Here is a 5,078-nt window from a genome sequence, read left to right as displayed (position 1 = left end):
AAAAAAAAAAAAGAAGAAGAAGAAGATTGGAACCCCACACTCAATTTAGCAATTGACCCATCTCTTACATGGGTAAATTTCAACTGCTAATCCTTAGTTCGAAGCTTCCTACAGGTTAAACGCGGTCTTATACATGCGATTATGATTAATAAAAAACCAAGCTTGTACCACTTTGAACAGTTTCAAATTCGGACAACACAAAACTGCTAACAAAATCTGAAACTAACTGGAGATTGCTAGAAAAGCTGCCCAAAAAGAGGGGTAACTTCATGCTGCTGCAATTACCCACTGGCAGAGCTGCTCAACCGCCGTCACAATCTGGGCAGGTTGAACAACAGTCACTTCCTCCAATCTTGCAGCATATGGAGTGGGCACATCCTGCGAAGACAAGCATATAATAGGGGCATCTAAATAATCATGGATGTTCTCAGTGATTGCGGCTGTCAAACTAGCACCAATTCCACCCGTCCGCATGCACTCCTCCACAATCAGCACGCGGTGTGTTTTCTTCACTGAGTTCCCGATGGTGTGAAGATCAAATGACTTCAACGACCTAATATCAATCACTTCGGGATCGTAACCCTTGTTCACCAAAGTTTTGGCAGCCTGCATTACATGGTACCTCATCCGAGAATATGTCAAAATAGACACATGGTCCCCGGGCCTGACCATCTCAGCTTCCTCGAGATTGCACACATACTCTTCATCTGGAATTCTATCCTTGAGATTGTATAGCAACACATGCTCAAACAGAATCACTTCGAATGGCAGCTTTCGTCAAGCCTTTAGCATTGTAAGGGGTCGAGCATGCAACCATTTGGATCCCGGGAATAGATTGAAAATAGGACTCAAGACGTTGCGAGTGCTCAGCCGCAAGTTGCCTTCCCACTCCACCCGGGCCACGGATAAACTACTGGGATTTTAAACTGACCACCAGAAGTGTAGTGGAGCATGCCACAGTTGTTGGAGATATGGTTAAAAAGCTAGAAGGAGAAATCCCATGTTCATACCCTCAATAAGTGGTCTGAGACCAGTCATGGCAGCTCCAACACCCAAACCCATAAGGGCGTTCTCAACAATAGGTGTGGAGCCAAAAATAATCAAGAGGCGACATGTGAATTTTTAGGTAAAAAGAACAAAACTACCCTCGAGGTACACCAGAATTCCTACGCTCGAGCAGTGGACAATCATTCCTCAATCAAGTCAAAAATGCCCAAATAGGTATTTATTTATAACCTATTTCATCCGTCCCTCATCATATCTTCTCCACAAGGTAACTCCTATATCATTCCTTTTTTATTATATTAATTCGCCAATTAATTGATTAATTATTCAATTAGTTAGCTAATTAAACATAAATAAATTCATCCATGTGGCTGGTTCGTCCTCTCCCAAGGGGGCCGGCCACATCCTTATATAAACCCCCACATTATCTCCAAAATTCAATTCCAATTCTCTTGCTAAATTCTCTAAATTTTCCAAACACTTTTCCCTCAAAATTCTAACTTTGGCATTGGAGGTTCTTCGGCCAAAGCCCCCCACCCCATTCATCGTGGGCGCGTGAGGCTTTTGGCCTTGACCTAAGGTGTTATTTGTTTTGTAGATGCAATTTTGTCCAATATCAAGGATGAAGAAATTTGCATCTACAATAGGAGTATCAGGAACCTGAGATCCCCACACTTATCAGCCAGGCCCTTGGTCACCTTGTACGATCCTCCATAGTGGCCGACATCTTCACCCATTACACAAACAGTGGGATCCCTAGCCATTTCTTCTTCCAATCCTTCTCGCAAGGCTTCAAAAAGCAGAAGTTCATGCCTAAGGGAAAGAATGTGTTTATGTTGTTAATTCCCTCCTCAACGAGTAACAGATGAACCAAATAACTAACAAATCAATACAATGAAACTACAATTGTGGTTTCATAAGATGCACCGGGGTAATGCATAAGACCACATGCAGTAGAGAGGGTGGAAGAGAAAGTAAAATTAATACATTTGATGATTTCAAAAGATAAGTTAACGTAAAAGGAAACATCCAGTACGACTTGTAACATTCCATTTATCTAATTTAAAAGTCACTATTAGACAGTCTCCAAATTTAAAAAACGCTTCCTTGCACATCAAGCAACTCGAGTTCACAGGATGCACGTCAAGTTTCGAAAGAAAATTTCAAAATTCCTTGCCTACACACGATAGAGATGCAATTCTCATCTTGCTTTACACACTGTTTTCACAATCGCTTCAATTATTCTCTAGAAAATTTGAAGGAGCACGTACGGAAAACAAACTTAATAAAAAAAAAATCGTCAATTTCACTAAAAAAATTCCAGAAACTGCATTAGAATTAGCAGTCAGCCAAGGTGTAAGCTATACTCGTAGCGGTCTACATATCCACACCAAATTAATTTCACTTGACATTGAATTGCATCCAAAAGCTATAAGGGAAAAGAAGATGATTAATTAACTGCAACAGCATTGGTAATCAGCTGATCAGCCCGGCGAGCTCTCGAATACGAACCCGAGCTGACCCCGGCATCAGACCTGACAACAAACAAGCTTGCCTTCCTCCCTGAATCACATAAAAAGAAAAACAAAAATTGGCAAAATTTTAAAAAGATAACGGCGCCGGAGACGGAAGGGCAGAAAAGAGGGGTACCGGACCCGGGAGGGATCTCGAGAACGTAGGTGGAGCTTCCCGGAATTGGCGAAGGAGACCGACAGAGCAGCGGCGGCTCCGAAGCACTGAGAGACGGTGGCCATCGGGAAATTTCTCAATTTGGTTCTCGAAATTCAACACTGAATTCCGAGAAATCCCAATTTGATTGGGCAAATTGGAGCCAGTGAAGTGCAATGGGAGCGAGAGAGGAAGCTTATATGAAGGAGGGATTGAGAAATGGGTGTAGCGATTTAGCTGTGAGAGACTCTTGCGTTTCACAGTTGCCTGCTGGTTAAGCAACCGAACAAATAGCTCGTTCATGTCACGTGCTGCTCACGCGATGCGTTGCTTGATGGAATCGGACGGCTCAAAAGTTTATTTGGTTATAAATGGGCCGGCCCGTCTCCGTTTCAGTAGTGGGCTTTTCGATTTGAACGACTCAAGTTTATTTGGTTTTATTTAGCTATTTAGAATTATTTCATGAAATTAATGTTGACACGAGAAAGAATTAACGATAAATTGTAAGTTGATAAAGAGTCATAAAGAGTCTCATTTTGAAAAAATCTATTGATAAATAAAACCGTTGAATTTTCTAGAGATATGTAAGCTTTGTAATTTGTTTTCATATTCTCAATTTCAATTCTTGATTTTTTTTCTCATTTCTCAATAATCATAACTCTAAGTATTTATTAATGTACATTGACCATGATGAAATCAGCGGAAGTATAGGGCCATTAATAACACGTAGAAATTTACAAGATTCACTAAACCGAAAATTCAGTAAGTAAAGTAGAACCAGTCACCCAATTCAATTCACTTTAATGTGTGATTATTAGGTCGTTGGAAATCCATAGTTGAGAATTCGTTACGTCGGAGAGTCGTTGAAATGCTTTATTGTAGATGCTGTAGCAGGGCCGATCGCTACAACTCTTGTCAGCTCCCCCTCTCATTTGCGCCTGCAATACACTTGTCAAACACAACAAGAAAAAAAAAAAAAAAAAGTTTAATCTCAGTTTACTATTATGAAATTTCTTGATTTTCAACATTTGATACATCAAATTTTTTTCGTCTCAGTTTGGTACCTCACATGTCAAACACAACAAGAAAAAAAAAAAAAAAGTTAATCTTAGTTTACTACCCTGAAGTTTGTTAGCTCCCACTCTCATTTGCGCATGCAATACGCATGTCAAATACAAAAAGAAAAAGAAAAATATGAGAACATAACTGACATCACGTTAACATCAACCTTGCTTGCTAGCTCAATGTCATACTTGAGATGCTTGAGTTTTGAGCTGGCAATATTTGGCCCACCACTTGCCCTCGTTCTTTTTGGGGTTTAGAGGGTATGCGGTCGTTAATATGTCTCATCACCTTCGTCTAAAAAAAATAAAAATAAAATATTTTTTTTTTCAGACCAACCAATCCCCTAAAATGGAAATAAAAGAAAAAACAGAGAAAAATGGCGTGTGAACAATGGAAGCTATTCTATCTGTTATGCTCAAACCTCTCCACCTTGCTCACTTCCCTCACTCTCTCGAGAAATTTTTCATTGTAACGGGAATACGGATAATACATCACGTGTTTTTATGTAAGTGGTGGGAAATTTTATTTTTTAAGTTATTAATTTTTTAACACATAAATCTCACCATTTGTATAGTGCTACAGGGTGTACCATCTTGTGTGCCGGCTACACTTGAAAAATCTCTCTACTCTCTCCCTCCTCCTCCCTTTCCACAACCTCATTTGCCGCTTCTCTTCATGCGTCGCCTTTTCCTCTTCCTCTTCCACCTTCCTCTACGAAGGTACCATTTGGCACGAGCCCCTCCGTCACATCTCGGCTCGGGCCCCCACCACATCTTGGGCCGGGATGTGACAATTTGGTATTTGAGCCAATCCCTGGTCAGATGTGTGTTGACGAGGACGTCGGACCCCTAAGGGGGGTTGATTGTAACATCCCACATCGCCTAAGAGAGTGGATCTTGTAAGCCTTATATGTATATTCTCATCCCTACCTAACACGAGGCCTTTTGGGAGCTCACTGGCTTCGGGTTCCATCGAAACTCCGAAGTTAAGCGAGTTGCGCACGAGAGCAATCCCATGATGAGTGACCCACTGGGAAGTTCTTGTGTGAGTTCCCAGAAACAAAACTGTGATAGCGTGGTCGGGGCCCAAAGCGGACAATATCGTGCTATAGTGCACTACTCGCTTAACTTTGGAGTTCCGATGAAACCCGAAGTCAATGAGCTCCCAAAAGGTCTCATACTAGGTAGGGATGAGAATATACATATAAGGCTTACATGATCTACTCTCCTGGATGATGTGGGATGTTACAGCCTTCGTCCCGTTCACCACTCTTTTTGCTATGCCGTCCGCTACGCGCTCATTCACTTGGACCACACCTGGCAGCCTCTCCCCAACCACCT

The 5,078-nt window shown here is 41.5% G+C and overlaps 1 pseudogene; it reads right to left on the bottom strand.

Moving 5' to 3' along the window:
• Positions 1-267: 267 nt before the first annotated feature.
• Positions 268-2,911, bottom strand: LOC103951288 (annotated as a pseudogene).
• Between the last annotated feature and the right edge of the window lie 2,167 nt (positions 2,912-5,078).

Source organism: the organism of the source record quoted next, unplaced genomic scaffold, assembly GCF_019419815.1.
Source record: "Pyrus x bretschneideri cultivar Hongxiangsu unplaced genomic scaffold, Pyrus_bretschneideri_v1 Contig33, whole genome shotgun sequence".
Taxonomy (NCBI): Eukaryota; Viridiplantae; Streptophyta; class Magnoliopsida; order Rosales; family Rosaceae; genus Pyrus; species Pyrus x bretschneideri.
The sequence above is the reverse complement of the archived record's forward strand: the minus strand, read 5'-3'. Positions and strand labels throughout refer to the sequence as shown.